The 26,390-nt window shown below is 34.4% G+C and overlaps 1 protein-coding gene and 1 pseudogene across 1 annotated transcript in view; one reads left to right on the top strand and one right to left on the bottom strand.

Annotated features, from left to right (window-relative positions):
* The window catches only part of LOC135951125 (BLOC-1-related complex subunit 8 homolog), a 404,862-nt gene that overhangs the window by 38,581 nt on the left and 339,891 nt on the right, over positions 1-26,390 (top strand). The window lies entirely within an intron of this gene.
* Positions 3,507-4,988, bottom strand: LOC135952602 (uncharacterized; annotated as a pseudogene).

The raw sequence follows: 26,390 nt of genomic DNA, 5'->3' as shown, positions 1-26,390 counted from the left end.
TGGTGGTATTTTGTAGGAAATTCATCAATCTATCTGATAAATATATTTTTTTATTAAAAATGTCAAAAATATGGCCTTTAAATCGACCTTAAAGTACAATGAGCATCCTGTGCCAATACTTAAGTTCGGCACTGTATATAGATTGGACGCAGATTGTTTTTCTTTAACATCTCAGAAAAATTGACCGGGTAATTTTAGATTTTCGCCATAGAGATATTTTGTGTGCTGTTCTCATTCCAAGAAGAACAGTTGGCAAAATTTTTGTCCATGAATGAGTATTGTGACATGTTATGGCAGCTTTTAATGTGCGACCTATTCTTACAACTATACCGTTACTTTGGTTATGTTAACGGTACCGTTGTAATATGTTGAGCCCCTATAAATTGAGCTAGTTCATAAAAGACATTTGACGTAAATTGTCGTCCACGATCTGAAACTATTTTATTCGGACATCCATATCTAGATATCCAACAGGTGTAAAACGTGTCACATACGTAGAAATATTTTCTATTGGTATGCAGAAATATTTTCTATTGGTATGGCTTCAGGCCACCTAGTGAATCTGTCTGTTGGAGGTAGAGGTCCTACTAAGTCGAAATGAACTTCGGTGAAACGTTCTGAAACAATTGGGAAAACTCCTATCGGAGACTTCACGTGTTTATAATTTTGGCTTTTTGGCATTGTTCACATTGTCGTACCATTTCACCAATATCTCGATTCATTGACGGCCAAACGAAACGGATATGGGACGCACGCACTCCAGGATGGCATAAACCATGGAGTTGTTTGAATATATCTAACCTTTGGTTTTTGCAGACATATGGTCGTGACTTCTGTTTAGATATATCACAGTAAATACTTTTGTTTGACCCTGGTATATTGATTAAAATTAATTTCAATTGAGTTGTTTTTGGGTCATTAAGAATTTATTTCAATTCATCGTCTTTATTTTGTTGATCAGCCATACTGTCGTAATTGATTAAATCTATCTCACTAGATCTAGATAAATAATCTGCCACTACATTCTCAGAACCGGATCAGGTTTCTGTTTAAAAGCGAATATAAGTGGTTTGTGATCTGTATATATCGTGAAATTGCGCCCTTCTAACATAAATCTAAAATGATTGACACTCGCATAGGTTGCTATTACATCCGTGTTTGTATTCAATAAGTAATCATAAAACACGTACTTCAATTTTAATAAGTGGATATTTGTCTTTATTAGAAATCAATTATAAGAAGTAAAATTCAGTTACACAGACAATTCAAAACTAAACAAAACATGTTCTAATAATAATAATAAAATGAGAGGGTTGCCATTAACATTTAAAATAAAAGTGTTGTAAATACTGCATATATAACATTTCTTCCCCTCATGGGGAGAACAAAACTCTAGGCCTGCGGACTCTGCTTGAGCGGCGCAGGTCACACTCCCGCTGTGGGGCCCCCACATTTGGTGTAGATGCCGACCGGCCTGAAGGTTATTGAAGGTGTAGAAGTAAATCCTTTAAATCCAGATGCAGCCGACGAAGTAGCAAAATATTGACTTTGTTGTTCCTCGGTGCTCGATCCGTTCATTGGTGTATCATCTCGGTTCGAACGTTGATGAGTTTCAGGTTGATTGTGTAGATGTCTTTCATTAGTATAACTGGATACATTATAATCTGAGTTCCCTACTGGAAGTATGTTAGATGTTCCCAGTTCTGGTGCACTCTTATCACCTCTACTACGAATCTGATCGACGTGACGTTTGTAGTATTTCCCTTGGAACAGTATCTCATAATGTATGTCACCCAAACGTTTGTTAACTTTTCCCCTTAGCCATTTGCATAATCGTGGGTTTCCGGACAGGAAGTCTACTAACTCATCCTTCTCGAACTGTCTATATTCATTGTTTGATTTAAGGTATTGTTGGGATGAAACCTTAATGTTAACATCTTCCGGTCTTAATAGGCCCAAGCGCGTGTGAAGTTGACGTCCTAAAAATAGTTGAGCTGGCGACTGACCCGTGGTATAATGTGGTGCATTTCTATATTGTCTCAAGAATTCATTTAAATTTCCCCGTAAGGTCTCCTTGGTTGTGCACATTGCATAAAGTGCATTTTTCACCGTTTGCACATATCGTTCTGTTTGCCCGTTTGTAGAGGGATGATAAGGAGCCGTATACTTATGGTACTTAACGCCTACATTCGTCAAAAAAGTATTGAATTCCACTGAAGAAAAATTCGTTCCATTATCGGACACTATCATTAAGGGCATTGATCAAAAATCAAACATCCAGCTGACAGTTTGTAGTTCACTTCTGGCGATTTAAAACCATATCCAGCCAAGCACTTACCACTCTAATAATTTCAACATTTTCCCCAGGTGGTCATCCTTCTTAGTCTCTTGGGCTATACGTACTGCAGTTAAAGGAAGTTGGTTAATTTGCCTGATTATAAAATTGTCAAATTCATCGTATTCACAGTCTGTTAGAGTAGAGCTCACTTCATTGACTATACCAGAATTTGCAGTATACATCCTTATGCGTGACAGATAGTCAGCGTTAGCATTCTCTTTTGAACTTTTATGGATTACGTTGAAATCGAAATTGGAAAGGAAGTCTTCATAGTTTGCCATGCGGGATATGCACAACACCGGTAGGGACCTGCTCGGTTGCAGTATTTGCACTAGGGGCTTATGATCCGTTATCAAAGTCAAGTGTCTAGCATATAGATATTTGAAACATTTCTGCACTGCCCAAACAATTGCTAAAGCCTCTTTATTCATCTGTGGATATTTCTGTTCCGTTGCGGTCATGGTGCGGCTTGTTTATGCAATTGGTCGCTCTTGGTTACCTTGTAAACGATGGGAAAGTACAGCACCCAGTCCTGTTTTGCTTGCGTCCGTTGCCAAAATAAGCGGCAAGTCAGGATCATACGGCATTAACATTTGAGGCGAAACCAGAATATTCCTAATTTTCCCATAAGCTTCGTCTGACCCCTTAGACCAGAAAAATTTACCGCTCCTAATAATGTCCCGTAGTGGTCTTTCCAGGGTTGATAAATCCGGTATGAAGTTAGAGTAATAGGATGCCTTACCTAAAAATAACTGCAAGTCATCCATAGTATTGGGTTTTTCCTACTGTAATATAGCATCTATATGTTTATTGGATTTATGTATTCCCTGAGCATCTATCTTATGGCCCAAAAACTCAATTGATGAAGCGGCAAAAACACATTTCGGCTTATTCAACTTAAAACCAAGACTTCGTAGTCTCTCCAGCGTAATCTCCAATGTTCTAAAAAGTTTATCTAAATTGTCAGCGTAAATTAGAATATCATCGAAAAAATTCAAAATATTTGGTATATCCTGTAAGACTGTCTCCATTGTACGTTGCCATATAGCTGGTATATTCGCCGAGCCATATACAGCACGGGTTGGACGTATCAGCCCATGTGTTGGAGTGTTGAGAGTTAGGACATGAGCAAACTCCTCGTCCACGACCAAATGACTATAAGCATCTGTCACATCAATATGCGAACACGGCCGGCACCTTTCATTTTATTGAAAATATCCTCAGTTTTCGGAATGGGGTGCTCATCTATCACCATTTGCGGGTTAATAGTTGGCTTGTAATTGCCAGTAATTCTTATACCTCCGTTCTTTTTAATTACGATGTGTGTTGTGGAAGCCCACTCCGAAAACTCCACTTTCCTGTAAAAACCCGCAGAAATTTTAGCGTCTATTTCCTTAGCATAAGCATCCCTTAACGCAAATGGAATTTCTCTAGGTCTTGCGAAAATCGGTTTAGCATCTGGCTTAAGATGAACTTTAACAGCCGGACCCTTAAAAGTCCCAGCGATCTTATCAAATACTATATCGTTCCGTGTTAACAGTTGTTATAACCGACGTTGTTGTTCAGTAGTCAAGATAGAAGTTTGAACCGAAATTGTATTCATATTTCGCTCAGTAGATGAAACCAAGTTAAGCTCACTAGAATTACTCCGAATATTTGTGTCGAATAGCACAATGAAATTTATATCTCGAGAAAAATGAACAATCCACTCGCGAACACATAACGTGTCAACATTGTCATTCACAATATACAAATTCAATCTACGACTTGTTTTTCCAAAGGTTACATTCACTATTGCCTTTCCAATACAATCCAATCTTTGGCCCGTACAACTAGAAAATTGCCGATCTGATTTTCCAAGCACAAGTCTTTCACCAAGGGCATTGAAATTCCTAATGCACATGACACTGTACGGCGCACCTGTATCTAATTTCATATCGACATTTTCACCATTAAGATTTACAGTGATAATCTTCTTTGCCACTGCGCCGGTCGTTTTCACGATGCCAACTTGATTTATAAGCTGCACCATCTCATTATCATCACCTGCCGATTCCGATACTTGTTTTAAACTCGCCTTGCACACTTTGCCTATATGGCCCAATTTACCGCACGAAAAACATTTAGCATTTTTAAATTTACAATCCCGTCGTAGATGTTGACCACCACACCCGTAGCATTTGGTAGTTGTTGTAGTACTTGTTCTGGCTCGATTCTCGTTCTTAGTCTTAACTGGTGTATAACCCAACTTACATGTGGGTTCTGTGGTATTACTGTCACCTGTGTTCACAGCGTTAGTTGAGCGTTGAGTCAATTCTCTGGAATAAGCAATTTCATACGAATCTGAAAATTTTCCGGGTTTTCTAGCAATAATATCATCACAAATCGACCGTGATTCTAGTCCAAAAATCATTTGCTCAATTAACATTCTATCCAGAGATGTTCCATACTCGCAAAAACGTAGAAAAAACGCCGCCAAAGATTCACCATATTCTTGTCATACTTGTCGAAATTTAAAGCTCTCCGCAAATATGTTTCTCTTGCCGTCGAAATGTTCTGATAATATAAGCTTAATCTCGTCATATGTAAGATCCTTAGGCTGTCTCGGACTGATTAAAATACTAAGCGCTGTGTTCAGTTCACCACCCATATGGACACGAGCATAATTATGGTATTCACTTTCAGATATCTTGCTTAGTTGCAGCGCACAGTGGTTCAGAAACGTATTTTTTTGGCAATAATTCGGTATATTGGGAACAAAATCTGCTATATTGTTGATAAAAATTTTGGTTTGAGTAAAAAAAATTTAAGAAGGCAAAGCATTGATCCTCAAAATAGTTCCACATTAGTATAGCTCTATATGTTTCTTAAATACCTGCAAAGTTTTTTTACTATCACACGGTAAATAACCTCACAGTAGGCAGTTTTCTAAAAAAAAACTCAGTTTTTGGAACACATTTTCCCCGTTTCAGGAATTTCGGTATTTCAAAATAAAAAATGTAAAAAATTATAATGCCATTGATTTAAGGACATTTGAGTCTATATTAGTTCCAAATTTTGTTATGATATCTTTAACCGTTGAAATTTTACATTAATTCAAATTTTATATTTTTCTTGATAGAAAATCACCATATTATAATTATTTTTTTTTGGGTTTTACATGTTCCAAATTTGGATGCATGTAACTTTTTATAGGGACGACATAACTGTTACCAAGTTGTTTTTATATTATTTAGAATTTCGACCCTCCGTAGGCCCGCCATAACTAAATACCAAAAAAAGATCGAGCAAAAATAAAAAAAAATAAATCAATAAATCTAAATATTTCTTAATATAGATAACCTACACATCTAAGCGTATTTTCAGTATATCTTCTCAAGTACAAAAAAAATTTCAGCTCATTCGGATAAATTGATTTTTGGCGATTTTTTTAAAAATTTGAGACCCGAGGTTTCCAAATTTGAGGGTCCACATACTGGCCCCCATTACCCCTAGAAAACTGAACAACTAGGAATCAACTGGAAAACACCTCATCTCCAACCATGTGAAATTTCGTAATAATATCGCCAATAGTTCCCGAGATAACGAATTATTTTTTTAAAAAAAGCTGTTATTGCATGCGCAATAACATGCCTGTGAAGCAAATTTTTCCTAACTTTTTTTAGTTTTTTATACCGGAATTGCTTAGGGGCAAAAATGGGCAGCTGAATTTTTAATAAGTGTTAGCTGATACTTCTAGTTTTAATTTTATATAAGTCTCGGGCTAGAGGTCGTTGGAGATAATTTTCAAAATTTGTTTTATTTGCATATATATCATTTATAACATCCAATTGTATAAAAAAAATCATTATGTCATTACAAGAGTATTTTAAAAGCATGAAGCGATAAAAGGTAGCATATATAATACGGACATTTCAAACGCATTCACTTAGGTCAATAAATAATAAAGATATAAGCCTAATACTTTTGGTACATGAAGACATAAAAAAAATTAATTAATGCCGCCCTTGACCACTGTGCAGCGCCCAGTCGAATCTGACAAAATAATCACGCACTAAGGAGCCTTCCATATTTTTATATTCGTCCATAGCAAAGGATGGAGTCCTAGACGACTGTAGCCTGTTTTCCGTTGTCGAGGAATGTGGGGATTGTTCTGCACGTATTGCATCAGCTAGTGATCCAATTATCGTATTTAATTGTCCCTGCTCCATTTCAATACAATCCCACTTCTGACACCACTATTACATCCGTGTTTGTATTCAATAAGTAGGATATGATAGCAAAGCAGCAGTTTGATGCGCAATCAGTTTTTATTAATTCAAATGCTTCTTCTGTCTAATAGTCCATTTGATTTTTCTCTTGTCTTTTTTTTTACATCCTTTTAGAAATTTATTTAGCTTAATTTGGTGATGTGCAGCATGTGGCATAAATCTTCGATAATAGTTGGTTGTTGCTAGGAACCTACGAAGCTGTTCCACTATAATTGGTTTTTGAGTCTTAAGAATTGCTTGAATTTTTGATTGCATTGGTTTAATACCTTCAGCGGATATATGATATCCTAAAAAGTCTAATTCAGATACTCCGAATAAACATTTGCTTGGATTTATAATTACTCCATTGTCGTTTAAACGCCTGAACAATATCTCTAAATGTTTTAAGTGTTTTTCTTTAGATCTTGACGCCACTAGAATATCATCAATGTATACATATATAAAATTTAAATCACGACAAATATCGTCCATCCATCTTTGAAAACTTTGAGCGGAATTACGCAAACCGAATGGCATTTTAAGGTATGCGAATAGGCCAAAAGGTGTGATAATTGCAGTTTTTTTTATATCAGTTGGGTTTACTGGTATTTGATGATATTCCTTGACTAAATCAAGTTTTGTAAATATTTGCTGAATTCACAACAATTTGTATCGTGTATCTTGTATTAAATACAATTTTTGTTTATTAGTTGTATATTGTATGAATGTTTTTGAAAGCGTAGTATGTATAACAAGTCTACCGACTCTCATTTTTTTCAAATTACTCTCTCACATATACCCGTATATGTGTGCTCAGAGAAATTTATAGCTGTAAACCAATACAACTTTTTAAAAACATACAAAATAAAAGTCTATAAGTGTATTTAATTTTTGTATGAAAATTTTCAACAATAAGCTTACACTATTGCATTCTAATACAATAATACACTCAATACACTCGATACATGGGTTTTGTGAATTCAGCAATTGAATTACCTGCCAGATTTGATGTAAAATCTGTCACAAATGGTATAGGATATCTGTCTGGAACGGTTATACGATTTAACGATCTATAATCGCCGCATGGACGCCATTTTTTTTTAACGTTTATTTATTGAATCTGCCTTACTTAGGCCTGACAATAAGTAATAAAATCTTATAACTAAAATTAAAACTAAATGCTCTCTGACGGGAGCGTTGATATGGGCCACATCTTAGCGGGGTGGTAGATCGGCTCTACGAAGCCTTGATCTTGTTTGGGTCTGTGTGAGATGTCTTGCAAGCGGGTTCGGGTGGTTCCACAATTTCATGATGTATTTCTCACGGACATTCTTGAATTCATCTTTAACTAACGGTACTTGTAGGTCTCTATGGATGTTCTCATTTCTTATGTACCAAGGTGCACCTGTCATTGTCCTAAGAATTCTCGATTGTGCCCTCTGTATAAGTTCAATACTGGAATTACTGGATTCCATACGTCCAGATTGGTTTTAAAACACATTTATACAGGATGACTTTATAGTCAAGGCTTAATTTTGATTGGTGATTGAGTAACCAGTGATGGCTAGAGGCTCTTAACTTCATGTGAAGTCTCTTGGCTTCTATATGACGACGCCAAGTAAGTCGTCTATCCAAGTGAATACCAAGGTATGTGACAGTATCTGTCTGTGGAATGTTTATGTTATTTAGTGTGATAGGTGGACAATCACCGCTTCTGAGAGTAAATGTGATGTGTTTACTTTTGAGTTCATTTACTCGTATTCTCCAGTTATTCAACCATATCTCCACGAGTCTCAGATAATTGGCCAATTTCGTAGAAGCTACCTGCGGATCTGAATGTGAGCTAAGTATTGCCGTATCATCAGCGAATGTTGTTGGTAAGTCTATCACACACAGGCAAGTCAGAAGTATATATCAAATAAAGTGTTGGTCCGAGAACACTTCCCTGTGGAACACCAGCTTTAATTTCATAATTTCCTGTTACATAATCGCAATATTTCACTCTAAAACTCGGTCTGATATGTATGACTCCAGCAATCGATGCGTACTTGGTGGAAGTAGACACTTAACTTTGTGAATCAACCCCTTATGCCACACCTTGTCGAAGGCCTGGGCGATGTCCAAAAAGATAGCACAGCAGTATTTTTTATTTTCAAAAGATTTTCTAATCTCTCCAGTCAATCGATTAACTTGTTCAATGGTTCCATGTTGTTCACGAAAACCAAATTGATGAACTGGGATAATAGTTTGGTTATTTATGTATGGCATAATTTTACATTGCAATATTTTCTCAAATAACTTTGATATGCCTGGCAGTAGACTTATAGGTTTGTATGAAGACGGCATTGTTAAATCTTTTCCTGGTTTAGGTATCATGATCTGAGCAATTTTCCAATTAGTTGGGAAAACGCCTAGTCTAATGATCGCAGAAAACAATACAGAAAGCACGATTATAGCTAGGTTAGGTTAGGTTTGGAAGGGTGTACATTGAGTGTACTTCCACCCGGAGACCTTGAGGTCCATTGTGATTCCCTTCAATAGAGATAGATAAAGATAATAGCATTAGAGTAAGCAAAAAGAAGTCCAAAATTCCGTCTGATAAAAAGAAGAAGAAAAGAAAGGAAAGATAAGTCTTTTTACGGATTTGGACCTGCCGTAGAACGTCCCTTAAATAGCCACCCTATTCCCTTAATGAAACCCAGTATGTTGCTTAGTTTGCAGCCAGCAACACTACCAAGTTCGTCCAGAAATCTATTTCCTAGCTATTTAAGTCTGTGACCTTGTAGCATAGGACAGTTGCACATAATGTGCTCTACTGTCTCTATCTCCTCTGCATCCCCACATACTCTACAGAAGTCCTGTGTGCCAATATCCCATTTTCCCTTAAAGGCTCCAATTGAGCAATGACCGGTTATCACTCCTACTAGAATCCTGAGATTGTACCTATCCAACTCTAACAGTGTTCCAGTCGCATTCGCATTCAGTCTTAGCCATAAGGCCCTGGACACTTTGCAATCTGTTCTATTGCACCAGGATTGATTCGTGCAGTCCCGGAATCTTTCGTAGATTACCCTGTAGTAGTGACAAATGGGTGGTCTGACAGCCCGTTCCCTAGTGTCATGGTCCAGATCAGAACCATGTCTAGCAAGTTCATCTGCTACCTCGTTACCCTGTATATCACAGTGCCCTGGCACCCAACACAATCTCACTGAGTAGTGTACCAATAGCTCTTCCAGAGCTCTCCTACAGTCCTCTACTAGGTTGGAGTGTACTAAATGACATTCCAAGGCCTTCAGTGCCGCCTGACTGTCTACATATATTGTCACTACAGCCCACCTATTGATGTGTGTCCCTATCAACTCTGTGGCTTTCCAGATCGCGAAGATCTCTGCCTGGAAGACGCTACACTCGTTAGAGAGTCTATATGAGCGCTTGATGTCTTGATCGACCAAATAAACCCCGGCCCCTGTACCAGAATCCATTTTGGAACCGTCTGTGAAAACTGCGCACCCATCAAACAGTTGATCGGATCCAGCCCACTTATCCCTAGTGGGGAATTCTACTGGGGGTGAAGCACCAAAGTTGAAGGTCGCGACCTTATAGTCAGAGATTCCAGATGGAATAATGGTCTGACTAACAAGACCGGCTTCATACAGTATCATAGTGTGTCCTATCCGCAAGGGTTTCACCAAGGAAGACTCCGATAGTCTGAGTAAGTTCCTTGCTGCCACACTTTCAACATATGTCTCAATGGGTAGTAGGTTCAGGATTATATCCAACGCCGCCTGCGGGGTGTTGCCTAGGGCACCTGTGATACCCAGACATGCACATCTTTGAGCCTTGTTGAGTATAGCCCTGTAGCTACGTTTCCTCATTGCCTCCCACCACACTGTGCAGCCATAAGTAATAATAGGTCTAACAACAGAAGTGTAGATCCAATTAACCATACTAGGTCGCAAGCCCCAGTTCTTGCCAATTGAGTTCCTACATGTATAGTAGGCATTAAGGCCCCTTTTCAATCTTTCCTGCGTATTTATTTTCCATGACAGTTTATTGTCAAGGAAGGTTCCTAAATACTTGGCTCCCCCTGATAAACTCAGCTCAACGCCGTCTAGTTTCGGCAATTTGAAGTTCTCTACCTTATACTTCCTAGTAAACAACACCAATTCTGTCTTTGATGGGTTTACACCCAGCCCGTTAGTCTTTGCCCAGGATGAGAGATCGCCAAGCGACTCCTGCATGATGTCACTGATAGTTGAGAGAAATTTTCCCTTAATCAGGATCACCACGTCATCCGCATAGGCGACTATCTTCCTACCCTTGATTCGAAGGTCCTGAGAATAGGATTAACCGCCAGTAGCCACAGCAGAGGAGAAAGAACTCCACCTTGTGGTGTACCTCTGGTAACCCGTCTTCTGATCACATCGTCCCCTAGGGTTGAGTTGATAATCCTGCTTTCCAGCATTAAGATTATCCAACTCACTAGAAAGTCGTTGACCCCAAGTTCTACTAACGAGTTCCTAATTGCCTCTGTCCTGATGTTGTTAAAGGCGCCTTCTATATCAAGAAACGCAGCTAAAGTATATTCCCTATGCTTCAGACTGTGCTCTATACAACCGACCACTTCATGAAGCGCACTCTCAACGGACTTACCCTTGAGGTAGGCATGTTGAGCGTTGCTAATGAGATGGGTATCTATATTGCTCCTTAGATGTAGATCTATCAGTCTTTCTAATGTCTTCAAAAGAAAAGACGATAGGCTAATAGGTCTAAAATCCTTTGGTTTCGAGTGGATGGCCTTAGGTATGAAAACAACCTTGACCTCTCTCCACCCACGCGGCAGATACCTCCTACTGAGACAGGCCTTGAAGATATCCGCCAAAAGGAATAATGCCGTATCCGGGATATTACACAGCATCGCCGGAAATACTCCATCCGGACCCGGTGATTTATACGGGTCGAAAGATTTTACCGCCCAGGCTAGTTTTTCCCTAGTGACTATTCCCTCAATTTGTCTAGAGTCATGACTAGTTCCCTCAGGCATGTTAGCCCCCTGATCTTCAGCCCTAGTGCCTATACCTTCACAACCAGGAAAGTGTGTTTCCATAAGCAGGGAGAGTGTTTCCGAGCTAGATTCCGTCCATGAGTTATCAGCTCTTTGAATATACCCTATGACCTTTGGGTCTTTGGATAAAATTCTCCGAAATCTTGACATCTTACTGACGCTATCAACGGATTCACAATAATTCCTCCATGAAGTCCGCTTCGCTCTTTTCAGATCTCCCTTGTATTTATTGAAGCACACCTTGTAGTTGTTCCAGTCTCCTTGTAATCCAGTGAGCTTTGCCCTATTAAAAGATTTCCTAACCGTCGACCTCTGAACTTGAAGTTCCTTAGTCCACCATTTTGGAACAAAATTAACATATTTTGATAAATATTAAAATAAAAGCTCATTTTTACTTAAAATATGTCCATATTTACTTGTATATAATAATTAGTTTTTCTCGAAAATTTCAAAATTTTAAATCGCAGGTACGGAAAAACTTAAGAGATATTTTCATAATTTTTTCACATTTTTATTCCCTATTATATTCTTAATAAATCCCAATGAGATTATCAACAAAATTCTGAAATTAGTTTAACAAAATTTTTAAAAATTTTAAAATGGAGTTTTGAAATTGCCTTTAAAAAAAATTTATTTTTTGTTCATACCTAAGAATAGGTTAAAGGTATCCTACGAAGACAAAAACTCATATACAAGTAAATATGGACATATTTTAAGTAAAAATTAGCTTTTATTTTAATATTTACCAAAATATGTTAATTTTGTTCCTACCTTTCTTGTTCTAGTTGCCTGAGACACGTCATCGAAAATCGTGGGGGGCAATATATTGAACTCACTGTAAGATTTCCAAATAAACATTCCAGTCGTATGGAAGTTGCTTGCATATATTCTTTTGAAAATTCATCTAGGGCATAATGTTTTAAACGGCTTTTAATCAAGATACCAGTTCCACCATGAGCATTTCCGTCGGGATGATTTGTGTTATGGAATGAAAATCCTGGAATATAAAAGTTGTATCTATTCGTAAGGTGTGTCTCAGAAATTAACATCACATCGACGTCTTTACTTATCATAATATTTATGTTGGTTCAAACCATTTGCATTCCAAAAACAAACTTTCAAGAAACTCATTTTTTTGATAGGAGGATTTGAAGCATTTGGTTCTGCGCTCTTAAAAGCTCTTGTATTGTGTTTTGCATGGTTGACATTATGTTAGTCATGTTTTGATTAAGAGAGGTAATATTTTGTGTAAGCGCTTGTAACAGGTTTTCTAACCCTCCCGTATTTTGGGGTATATTAGGCTGCTTATTTTTTGACTTCAAAACACCAGCTTAAGAGTTGGTTCCAGATTTAGCCGTGTTTAATTGTGTGAAATTTGCATTCATTGTCGTAGAGTTCCTATTTTCACTATTACGGGCTACTGAATTTACTGGTGTAGGAAAATCTATGTTACCCGCAGATGGAACAAAAAAGTCATCTCTCTTTGGTTGACGCCTCACTCACAATCTTTTTAATAATTCTTTGTAAACTGGGCATCCCCGATAATTCGCCGTATGGTCGAGACCACAGTTTCCACATTTCTTTTTGAGACCCTTTTTGATAATATCACATTGTGATGAAGAATGCAAGTCTCAACATGCAACACATACAGTGCGTAGGGTACAATAATTTTTCGTATGTCCAAACTCTTGACAATAACCACACTGGACAGGTCGGTTTCGCTTGAGAGGTTCCTCTGTAGATATTCTGCGATTCAGTAAATAACGAAGAGAGTATATTGGGTGAGTTTCATTCCCTTTTAGTTTTTTATCATCTGGATCTAACTCTACTCTAAACATTGGTTGAGGAGTTTTGTCTCTGTTAAATATATTTATTACTACTTTCGTTTTATAGCCCAATTCTTCCAGGGCCTCCTTGATTTCGTTAGGTTCTACACTGGACTCTATACCCCTTATGACCACTATAAGGCCCTTACTACTTTTCAGCTGATATGTGTAGACATTTTTCTTGCCGTCGTTTAAATATTGAGATATTTTTCATAATCCTCCTCAGTGTATATGACTATTTTCGTTTCATGCACACCACCTTTTCTTATTTGGACGATGTGGAAATTATTTTTTCCAACAAGATCAATTAATATTTTTACCAAATTATTGGAACTAGGTTCCCGAAGGAAAATTGGTGGTGGCTTTAATGGTTTCTGATTAGAATTACCATTTTTGACAGACTTAATATTGTCTCACATTTACTTGTATATGAGTTTTTGTCTTCGTAGGGTACCTATTCTTAGGTATGAACAAAAAAATTTAAGGGCAGTTTCAAAACTCCATTTTCATATTATTAGAAATTTTGTTAAACAAATTTCAGAATTTTTTGATCATCTCATTGGGATTTATTAAGAATATAATAGGGAATAAAAATGTGAAAAAATTATGAAAATATCTCTTATAGTTTTTCCGTACCTGCGATTTAAATTTTGAAATTTTCGAGGAAAACCAATTATTTGGCGAATGAACTCTATTTCCTTACTCTTATGACTTTTAAACAAAACTTATTCAGGATATTATAGTCCAGATAATTCTAAATATACTTTGAAACTTTTACTAAAATCGGAAAACGCTAACCCTTAAATCGTGAAGGTCAAAGGTAAATTTTTCAATATTTGGAATTTCTCTTGGAATGATTTCGAAATGTTATGTATTTACAAAAACTGCAGAAAAATTTAAATTAACCCTATATAGCACTTGGGGTTAAAATGATCCCAAACTTCTAAAACCATAAGAAAAAATTATGATTTTAAAAGTTTGGGGTCATTTTAACCCCAAGTGCCATTAAGCGTTAATTTCCATTCTTGTGCTGTTATTATAAACCCTAGAGTTTATGTTATATTTTTCTTAAGTTTCAAATCGTCCCAATAATATTTCGCTATCTCTCCATGAAAAATTCCAAATATTGAAAAATTTGACTTTTGACCTTCACGATTTAAGGGTTTACATTTTCCGATTTTAGTAAAAGTTTCAGGGTATATTTAGAATTATCTGGACTATAATATTCTGAATAAGTTTTGCTTAAAATTCATAAGAGTAAGGAAATAGAGCTCAATCGCCAAAAAAATTGCCAAATAATTGGTTTTTCTCGAAAATTTCAAAATTTAAATAGCAGGTACGGAAAAACTATAAGAGATATTTTCATTATTTTTTCACATTTTTATTCCCTATTATATTCTTAATAAATCCCAATGAGATGATGAAAACATTCTGAAATTTGTTTAACAAAATTTTTAAAAATTTTAAAATGGAGTTCTGAAATTGCCTTTAAAAAAATTGTATTTTTTTGTTCATACCTAAGAATAGGTTAAAGGTATCCTACGAAGACAAAAACTCATATACAAGTAAATATGGACATATTTTAAGTAAAAATTAGCTTTTATTTTAATTTTTATCAAAATATGTTAATTTTGTTCCTACCTTTCTTGTTCTAGTTGCCTGAGACACGTTAATGGCCTGGGGAATTTTTAATAACTTTAACATTTTTTGACCAATTTCTGTTTTTTATGTCTCATTAGAACGACAATTACATACACATTTCGATTCTTTTAAATCAAATTGCGAAAGTAATTTTTTAATGGCAAAATTTTTACAAAAACTGAAAAAAATGCATTTTTTCCCCTTGTAATGGTGAATTTTTAATAACTTTAACATTTTTTGACCAATTTCACACATTTCTATTCTTTTAAATTAAATTGCAAAAGTAATTTTTTAATGGCAAAATTTTTACAAAAACTGAAAAAATGCATTTTTTTCCCCTTGTAAATGCATCTCAAAACTTCAGCCCAACCGATTTACATAAAATTTTTTCAGGATGATTTTTTTTAGTAATGTTCACCAAACTGGGGGGTTAGAATGGCCAAAATCCAACTTTCGTTTATTAAGGGCCACCCTAGTGTGGATATGGCTACTGATGAACTTTTTGTATTTAAGCCAATTTGTTTTGTAAAACGGAATATTTTCAGGAGATTTTGGTATATTTTTCCCATAATAGGTGACTATTACGGGTGAATGGTCGGAAGATAAATCATAATATATTTCCGTATATATTGAATTTCGATCTACATTTCTGGATATGGCAAAGTCTATAAGGTCAGGAATCTTCCTAGGATCAGTAGGCCAGTATGTTGGTTGGCCAGGGGATATGACATCCAGACAATTCTTACTGTCAACTAGGGCTTTGTAGAGCTGTCTTCCTCTACGGTTAATTAGCCGTGAACCCCAGTATGTGTGTTTCGCATTGTAATCACCACATGCCAGGAAACGATCTCCTAGAGTTTCAAAGAATTCTTCAAATTTGTCCTTAGTCATCGAAAATCGGGGGGCATTGAACTCACTGTAAGATTTCCAAATAAACATTCCAGTCGTATAGAAGTTGCTTGCATATATTCTTTTGAAAATTCATCTAGGGCATAATGTTTTAAACAGCTTTTAATCAAGATACCAGTTCCACCATGAGCTTTTCCGTCGGGATGATTTGTGTTATGGAATGAAAATCCTGGAATATTAAAGTTGTATCTATAACATCACATCGACGTCTTTACTTATCATAAAATTATAAACCTCAGATTTATGTTGGTTCAAACCATTTGCATTCCAAAAACAAACTTTCAAGAAACTAATTTTTTTGATAGGAGGATTTAAAGCATTTGGTTCTGCGTTCCCAAAAGCTCTTGTATTGTGTTTTGCATGGTTGACATTATGTTAGTCATGTTTTGATTAAGAGAGGTAATATTTTGTGTAAGCGCTTGTAACAGGTTTTCTAACCCTCCCGTATTTTGGGGTATATTAGGCTGCTTATTTTTTGACTTCAAAACACCAGCTTAAGAGTTGGTTCCAGATTTAGCCGTGTTTAATTGTGTGAAATTTGCATTCATTGTCGTAGAGTTCCTATTTTCACTATTACGGGCTACTGAATTTACTGGTGTAGGAAAATCTATGTTACCCGCAGATGGAACAAAAAAGTCATCTCTCTTTGGTTGACGCCTCACTCACAATCTTTTTAATAATTCTTTGTAAACTGGGCATCCCCGATAATTCGCCGTATGGTCGAGACCACAGTTTCCACATTTCTTTTTGAGACCCTTTTTGATAATATCACATTGTGATGAAGAATGCAAGTCTCAACATGCAACACATACAGTGCGTAGGGTACAATAATTTTTCGTATGTCCAAACTCTTGACAATAACCACACTGGACAGGTCGGTTTCGCTTGAGAGGTTCCTCTGTAGATGTTCTGCGATTCAGTAAATAACGAAGAGAGTATATTGGGTGAGTTTCATTCCCTTTTAGTTTTTTATCATCTGGATCTAACTCTACTCTAAACATTGGTTGAGGAGTTTTGTCTGTGTTAAATATATTTATTACTACTTTCGTTTTATAGCCCAATTCTTCCAGGGCCTCCTTGATTTCGTTAGGTTCTACACTGGACTCTATACCCCTTATGACCACTATAAGGCCCTTACTACTTTTCAGCTGATATGTGTAGACATTTTTCTTGCCGTCGTTTAAATATTGAGATATTTTTCATAATCCTCCTCAGTGTATATGACTATTTTCGTTTCATGCACACCACCTTTTCTTATTGGGACGATGTGGAAATTATTTTTTCCAACAAGATCAATTAATATTTTTACCAAATTATTGGAACTAGGTTCCCGAAGGAAAATTGGTGGTGGCTTTAATGGTTTCTGATTAGAATTACCATTTTTAACAGACTTAATATTGTCATCTTCACTCAAAAGCGCGTAACCATTATTATTCAAGGGACTTGTAGTTAGTGTCTCCTTTTTTTGTGGACTTAAAATTCTTTTATTAATACTATCTAAGCATACCTGGTAATACTGCTGGTTTTGTTGTGGTTATATTTCTTACATCCTTTGGAATGGCACCCTTCGATGCACCATTGTTACTACTTACGGTTTTATTAGTGTTAATTACACTTGCGCTCTCACTAGAATTTGTTTTCTGTGGTTTATTTAAAGCTTGTGTATACATGTTTAACTGTGATGTTGTTGTTGTGTTTAACACAGGCGTATTGTTTTTATACCCTCCACCACCATAAGTGGTGAGTGAGGGTATATATAAGATTGTCATTCCGTGTGTAACATTGAGAAATATATGTCTGTCTGTCTGTCTGTCTGTCTGTCTGTCTGTCTGTCTGTCTGTCTGTCTGTCTGTCTGTCTGTCTGTCTGTCTGTCTGTCTGTCTGTCTGTCTGTCTGTCTGTCTGTCTGTCTGTCTGTCTGTCTGTCTGTCTGTCTGTCTGTCTGTCTGTCTGTCTGTCTGTCTGTCTGTCTGTCTGTCTGTCTGTCTGTCTGTGTAAAACACGCTCACGTCCAAAATAGGCAAACCAAATTGGTAGACTTGCAAAAAAAATGTTTATTGTTCTCCTAAGCAGTTTGGTATTGAAAATCAGCAAAATCGGTTCAGTGGAACCAGAGTTATGAACCAAAATGTGAGACAACCTAAAAAAAAACTTGATAATTTCAACATAGTTTTCCTTATTTGTGCAAATATATTGCAGATAATACCATAAAATTGCACACACGTTATTTTTATGTTAAAGGGACTAACTCTGGCGAAAATTATAAGAATCGGTCCATGATTTCTCCTAGCCCCCATACAATTTTCTTCCCGAAATATGGTTATTAGGTCTGTAAATGCCTACAAAATTGCAGTATCCACACAAAATTCAAGAGAAATAAGTTTCGTGCTTAAAAAAATTACAACCCCAAATTTTTTGTCGATCGGCCCATATTTGACCGTCGCCCCCATATAAAGTTCATTTCCGAAAATCACTTAAATAAGCATAAATGTCTTATAGATATCGCTATTAAGTTGAAATTCGTCATAAATAGTCCCCATATATACCAAAATCGCTTTACCTAATTCTATGAAGATCGGCCGATAATTGGTTATAGCTCCCATATAAGGACCACTTCCGAAAAACACAATAATCTACATAAATATCTAAAAAATATCAATATCAAAACAAAATTTTACATAGATCCATAATTTATACTTAGAAATCATACTACAGGATTTTGTGAATATCGGTCCATATTTGACCATAGCTCCCATATAAGGTCCACTTCCGAAAATCAGTTAAGTACTCATAAATCTCTTATAAATATCTTTATCATGCTAAAATTCGACAAAAATAATACTCATATACATAGAAATCACTGTACTAAATTGTATGCAGATTGGCCGATAATTGGTCATAGCTCCCCTATAAGGCCCATTTCCGAAAAAGATATTAACCTTAAAAAATATTTAAAACATATCGATATCAAAATGAAATAACGCACAGGTCAGTAATTTGTATCCAGTAATCATATTTCTGAATTTTTTGAATATCGGTCCATATTTAGCCATAGCTCCCATATAAGGTCCACTCCCGAAAATCACTAAAATCCTCATAAATTTTTTACAAATATAGTTATCAGGTTGAAATTCGAAACAAATTTATTCAATACTAGCTGACCCGCTGCGCTTCGCCACCCCAATTAGAAGAGTGAAATGGTACTATTAAGTCTCCCTTTGTGAATCTGATTGTAAATGTCTAATTTCATATTTCTGGGTCCATTATTATAGAAAATGCAAAAGAAAGTTACCACTAAAGTCACCTTTTGTGAATTCATTCAGAATCATGTGTGCCTAATTTAAATTTTTTAGGTTTATTATTATAAAATAGTACCATTGCAATAAACAAATAGTACCATTGATTATCACTTTTGAATTCGCACTCACTGAACCATAACCCGTCAAGTTTGAATTTTAAATTTGTATAGCCTTTCCTATATTATCAACTAATTTTGTTTCTATAACAATTAATATTTAAAAATTATCACAAAACCGAAAAAAAACGAAAACGCGGTTTTGAAATTCTTCCGTTTTTTGGGAACTCTAGGTCCGTTATTAGAGTAAATTCAAAAAAGTACCTATGAGAACAAAGAAAAAGTACCAAGAAGTATGGCCTTGAATTTTCACTCACTTGGAACCATAGACGCCTAATTTCATATTTCTATGTCCATTATTGCAGAAAATTCAAAAAGTACCATTAGAATATATAAAAAGTACCAAAAAGCCCCCACTTGTGGTTTACCACTCACTCCCATATAAGCTTAATTTCATGGTTTTAGGTTAATTGGTGAAGAAATTACAAAAAGTCGAATAAAGAAAAAGTACCAAAAAGTCGTACCTCTAGAATTCTCACTCACTTAGGACCATATATGCTAAATATCATGTTTCTAAGTTCATTGTTATAGAAAATTCAGAAAAGTTCCATTAGAATAAAGAAAAAGTACCAAAAAGTCTCCCCCTAGAATTCTCACTCACTTTAGAACATATACGATTAATTTCATATTTTTATGTCCATTATTACAAAAAATTCAAAAAAGTACCGCTACAATATATAAAAAGTACCAAAAATCAGGCACTTGTGGATTCCCACTCACTTCGGTACATATAAGCTTTATTTCATGTTTCTAGGTTCATTGGTGAAGAAATTATAAAATGTACCATTCGAATAAAGAAAAAGTACCAAAAAGTCTCCCCTACAATTCTCACTGACTTAGGACCGAGTATGCTTAATTTCATGTTTCTAAGTCCATTGTTATACAAAATTAAAAAAAAGTACCATTATAATAAAGAAAAAGTACCATGAAGTATCCGCTTGAATTTTTACTCATATAGGACCATATACGCTTAATTTCATGTTTCTAGGTCCATTATTATAGAAAATTCCAAAAGTACCATTATAATATAGAAAAAGTACCAAAAAGCAGACACTTGTGGATTCCCACCCACTCTGGCCCATGTAAGCTTTATTTCATGTTTCTAGGTTCATTGGTGAAGAAATTACAAAAAGTACCATTCGATTAAAGAAAAAGTACCAGAAGAATCACATTTTGGTACCTAAATATTGTACCCTATGCCTAACACAAACTTCACTCAGATACAAATCAGCTAACGTTAATGTAGATAAGTGAAATAATTTAAAATATTAAAAAAGTACCATTAGGAGAAAAGTACCAATTTCCCTTTTCTTCCTCGAACACCCCTCAAGTTCTAACTTTAAAAAAATTCCATTTTGCCAAAATTGTTTATTCTACAGACATGTCTCAAAATATTAAAATCTGTGTTAGTGGCCAAGAAAAAATATGTTTTAAAAAAAGTACCAAACTGTTTACCCGGATTTGGCCCAATGTACACCTTGGCACTCGAGTTCCAAATAACACCCTGTTAGTTAATTTTTGTATGAATCCAGGAACCAATGTTAAAAAAATTATCAAAACTGGCTTAATAATTTCAAATAAAATGTATTTTCCCGATTTTATCCCCTTTTTGGTACATTTTTTATCGCCATTGCTTTAATTCAAATAAATTTCTGTATCGTGGTGGGAGCTCATTATAATATATTCGTATGTCTATGTCAAATTATAGAAAAACATATTTTATGCAAAAGTACCAACAATAAACACAATTTTTATCCCTTAAAGGTTCGAATTTCCAAAAAGTACCAAACTTATATTTTTTATTTTTTGTTAATTAAAGAATACGATTTAAAATTTGTTTCTATGTTTATTGGTTTAAAAGATACATAGGGTGCAAAAAAAGTACCAAAATATAGTTTTTACCCGTTTTCTCCCCTAAAAGTTTCGAATTTCCAAAAAGTACGAAACACCTGTCAGCTTATTTTTTAAATGGAGTAACATGCTATTTTCAGTTTTTTTGTATCTTTATTAGTTTTGAAGATATAAGGTTACCGAATTTACCCGTTTTTAACCTTTTTTACCCCCTAAACGTTCGAATTTCCAAAAATCCCTTCTTATCGGATCGTTTTGGGGAGGGAGGAACCCACAGTTAAAATTTCGTGATTCTAGCTTCAGCCGTTTGGGCTGTGCGATGATGAATCAGTCAGTCATTCAGTCAGTAACGTTACTCTTTTATATATATAGATATACAAAAATCGATGTACCAAATTTTATGATGGTAGGCCCATTATTGGTCATAGCCTCCATATAAGAACTACTTCAGGAAAACACATTAACCTGCACAAATATCCAAAAAAAACTGTACTGAACCAAAACTTTACACCGATCAGTAATTTGTATCCAATAATCGAGCTACAAGATTTTTTAAATATTGGTCCATAATTCGGCATAGCTCCCATATAAGGTCCACTTTTGTTAATAGCGTTGTTTATATGAAATTCTACAAAAATAGCCCTCAAATACTTAGGACTATAATAGGTCATAGCTTCGTATATTGAACAAAAATAGTACACGGATCAGTAATTTGTATTCAAAAATCATTATACTGAATTTTGTGAATATCGGTACATAATTGGCCACATCACCCATATAAGTTCATAAAAATCACGTTAAAATATTTTATGACAATCATAATAGGTCATAGCTCCCATATAAGTCCCACAACCAAATATTTTGAAATTTTTTTAAATATATTTGTATACCCTTTTTTATACTCTGTTTCTTCACTTGATGTTAAAAGGGAAAAATGTTGATCTAAACGTATTAACTGATTATTAAGTATATAAATTATTAAGGCCCTAATTTTGTAAATCACGTCACCAAACTGATGTTTATGTGCAAAGCAAAAACAACATTTCCCACATTTTAAAAATTTGTTTTTGTTTTGTGTACACAATTTTCAAATTATGAAAGGCAAATCAACGCTTGAATTTTTGTGCGTTTGTTTGGTTCACAATTTGTACATAAAACAAAAACAAATTTTTGAAATGTGTGAATTGTTGTTTTTGCTTTGCACATAACTATCACTTTGGTGACGTGATTTACAAAATTAGGGCCTAAATTTCATACGTTCTAATAGGAATTTCAGTTACAAATTGCTGAATTAGATACAATTTTTTGTACATTTGGAATAAAATATCTTCTGCGTAAACTAGTCTTTCTAACAATTGTTATATTATTTCAGTTTTTATACCATCATATTTTGGTGGAGGGTATTTAAGATTCGGCACGGCCGAATATAGTACTCTTACTTGTTTATATTGGAATTTTTTGTATTCTCATTTGTGCTATATTCTATACAATCACTTTTCGGTGATATTGATTGCATATTATTTGCATCATATAATTGAAGAGCGGGATAACAAGAGCGAGCTCTCTCAATAGGTTTGACGGTTAAATAATGTTTGTTGTAATTGCGATCAGTTATATTTTTTTTATCACTCTCGCCACTGAGAAATATGTATGCATTTCTGCCGTTTAAGCTGAGCCTAGCAGTCTCATCATGAGAACTCATATGCTCTTTCACTCATATCAAAAGAAAAGGAACACAAACACACTTTCTTATTAATTTAAATCTATTTTTGATAATTTAACAATTTTTTTTGCACTATTTGTTTGTGTTTTTTACACTGTTTTAGGTGCACAATTGGTTTTTTTTATTATTTTTCTTTAAGCGTCCAAATCGCCAAATATTGTATATATTTTTAATTTTAAATAACTTCAATAAAAGTACGGAGCGAGCTAAAAACACGTCTGTCTCTTAAGAACGAAAAACTCTGAAGTGGATTAGACCAACAGCTTTTTGATGGCCTTATAATTCCGATGTCAAGAAGATATTTAAATTCTTTTTTTGCACAGCTAAACGTTTGGATCTAATCTACGTACTTTAGCGTTTACGGGTGGACCTTTGGTATCAATATAATGAACAACTTTAAGGTTTTTGGGTATTTCAGAGATTCGATTAACTGAATATAGTGCTGGATATGCCTCAAGTAATTTGTGATATTCATTTGTAGCTTGAATAATGTTAAGCTCGAGTGAAGGTTCTAATGCCATTTTGGCGGGTACTTTTAAAATCAACGAGCGTGTAATTTTTAAGATCTGTACACCGTTTCTGTAACTTGTGAGAAGTTTTCGCATCGAAAAAAATTTAAAAATTCTTGTTTTTAACAGGATGAATGTATAAACTGAATACATTAAAAGTACAGACACAGATAACGATTTACTAATACTCGCCCTGTGTTTAACAGGAAGTTTATAAATGTTTCGAATGAAAAGTTTCTCACATACAATACAGAAACGAGGTACTGGTAAGAGCTCGAAGTGTTTAAGGAAATTGGTTTGTTAACTTCTGCTATAATAAATTTCTATATAAAATGACGTCGAAGACCAAAGTCTAATTCAAGAATTTGTGTTCCGTAGGTTTTTATAATACTACCATTTGCCGCATAAAGTGAAAAACGTGGTTCGTACATGTTATTATTATTTTTTTATTAAAATTTTTAGAATGCAAGACAGATAGATAATGCTGCACCAGTATCTATCAAAAAGGATAATTTAGAATTTATATCTTTGATGAATAGGCGGCTATCACTAGTAGGAATTTCAGCGGCCGCATCTGAAGCTCCATTTATTTTTTTGAATATGTACATTAGGGTGGCCCTTAATAAACGAAAGTTGGATTTTGGTCATTCTCACCCCCCAGTTTGTGAACATTAGTAAAAAATCATCCTGATAAAATTTTAGGTAAATCGGTTGGGGTTAAGACGTGCCGCAAGCCCTCTGAAATTTTGAAATGCATTTACAAGGGGAAAAAATGCATTTTTTTTTTCAGTTTTTATAAAAATTTTGCCATTAAAAAATTACTTTTGTAATTTAATTTAAAAGAATCGAAATGTGTACGTAATTGTCGTTCTAATGAGACATAAAAAACATAAATTGGTCAAAAAATGTTAAAGTTGTTAAAAATTCGCCAGGCCATTAACGTGTCTCAGGCCACTAGAACAAGAAATTTAGGAACAAAATTAACATATTTTGAGAAATATTAAAATAAAAGCTCATTTTTACTTAAAATATGTCCATATTTACTTGTATATGAGTTTTTGTCTTGGTAGGATACCGTTAACCTATTCTTAGGTATAAACAAAAAAATAAAATTTTTTTAACGGCAGTTTCAAAACTCAAATTTTTAAAAATTTTGTTAAACAAATTTCAGAATTTTTTGATCATCTCATTGGGATTTATTAAGAATATTATAGGGAATAAAAATTTGAAAAAATTATGAAAATATCTCTTATAGTTTTTCCGTACCTGCGATTTAAATTTTGAAATTTTCGAGAAAAACCAATTATTTGGCAATTTTTAGGCCAATGAGCTCTCTACTCTTAATAATTTTAAGTAAAACCTATTGAGAATATTATAGTCCAGATAATTCTAAATATACTCTGAAACTTTTACTAAAATCGGAAAACTTTAAACCTTAAATCGTGAAGGTCAAAGGTCAAATTTTTCAACATTTGAAATTTCTCTTGGAAAGATTTCGAAATGTAGTAAACACATAGTAATTTATTTCTAAATATAATAAAATGAATTGAATATAACTATTTTCATGTAGTGCCAAATTCCGTAAAATCGATATTTAATCCTATAATAACCAATTTTAATTTATGAGCTCAATATTTTATTTACTTCATATATATTTTTTTAATGAAATTTTGAAATCAAACAATAACCAACTATTTTTAAGTGCAAATTTTTTATATTTTAAGAGCTTATTTTTCGTTTTTAAGTGCATATTTTATGCGCATAAAACACTTTTTTTAGAGCATATTTTTGGTTGCCCTGCTAATAAGCATAAATTCCTTATCAATTTCATTAAATTCATCCATTTGATCAGCTTCTGGGAAATGCAAAACTAAAGGAATTACAGAAATATTGGTATCGAACAATTGGGGATTTATTACGTCAATGTTTTTAATTTGATTAAAAAAATTTTGCAATCAGTTTTTTGCATACATAATTTGTATGTTGAAATATCCATACTTGAAAGCCTTGCGATTACTTTCCGTCTAGATATATTTTTTCTAGTGGTAGTTGGTTACACTGTACAACACCAAAAAAAATTACAAGGTCTGACCAATAAATTTTGATAGAGGAGACAAAAAAAAAAACACGTGTATCGGCGTTTTGAAAGTTTACATCTGAATTTCATTTGAGGGGGGTTAAAGTTTCCCAACTCTGTCACATTCTTATTGTTAATCGGCATTAGAACTATGTGATCCCTACAGTTTGGGTATAAAATGTGTTCAGCAAATTTATGTAAAATGTTACGGAGAACATTTTTATAGAATATGTTAACCCTCTAAATCCTCAAGGCATGGGTCTTTTTTGTCCTTCTTTAAAAAAGACAAAAAACACCATTAAAACAAGGATTTAAGCGGTTAAATGTTCCACAAAAATATTATCCGTGAAATTTTACTATAAGTCCCTGAATTCACCATAACGGAAAATTCAACCGGTAAGTCAGAAATAAAACACAACAAAATCCAAATTTGCCATCGAAGGTAAAATAGACATATTATTAATTTTTAGTTAAATTTGAAAATTTTTTTTCATGCGAAATTTTTGGGGTACTTTAAAATAAAATTCTTAATAAATGCGAAATAGTAGGGAATAAAAATGTGAAAAAATTATAAAAATATCTCTTACAGTTTTTCCGTACCTGCGATTTAAATTTTGAAATTTTCGAGAAAAACCAATTACTTGGCCATTTTTTGGCGAATGAACTCTATTTCCTTACTGTTATGAATTTTAAGTAAAACCTATTGAGAATATTATAGTCCAGATAATTCTAAATATACTCTGAAACTTTTACTAAAATCGGAAAACTTAAAATTAACCCTATATAT

The sequence above is a fragment of the Calliphora vicina genome, chromosome 2 (genome assembly GCF_958450345.1).
Source record: "Calliphora vicina chromosome 2, idCalVici1.1, whole genome shotgun sequence".
In the NCBI taxonomy this organism is placed as follows: domain Eukaryota; kingdom Metazoa; phylum Arthropoda; class Insecta; order Diptera; family Calliphoridae; genus Calliphora; species Calliphora vicina.
Note: the sequence above shows the minus strand (reverse complement) of the source record. Positions and strands in the feature narration are given on the sequence as shown.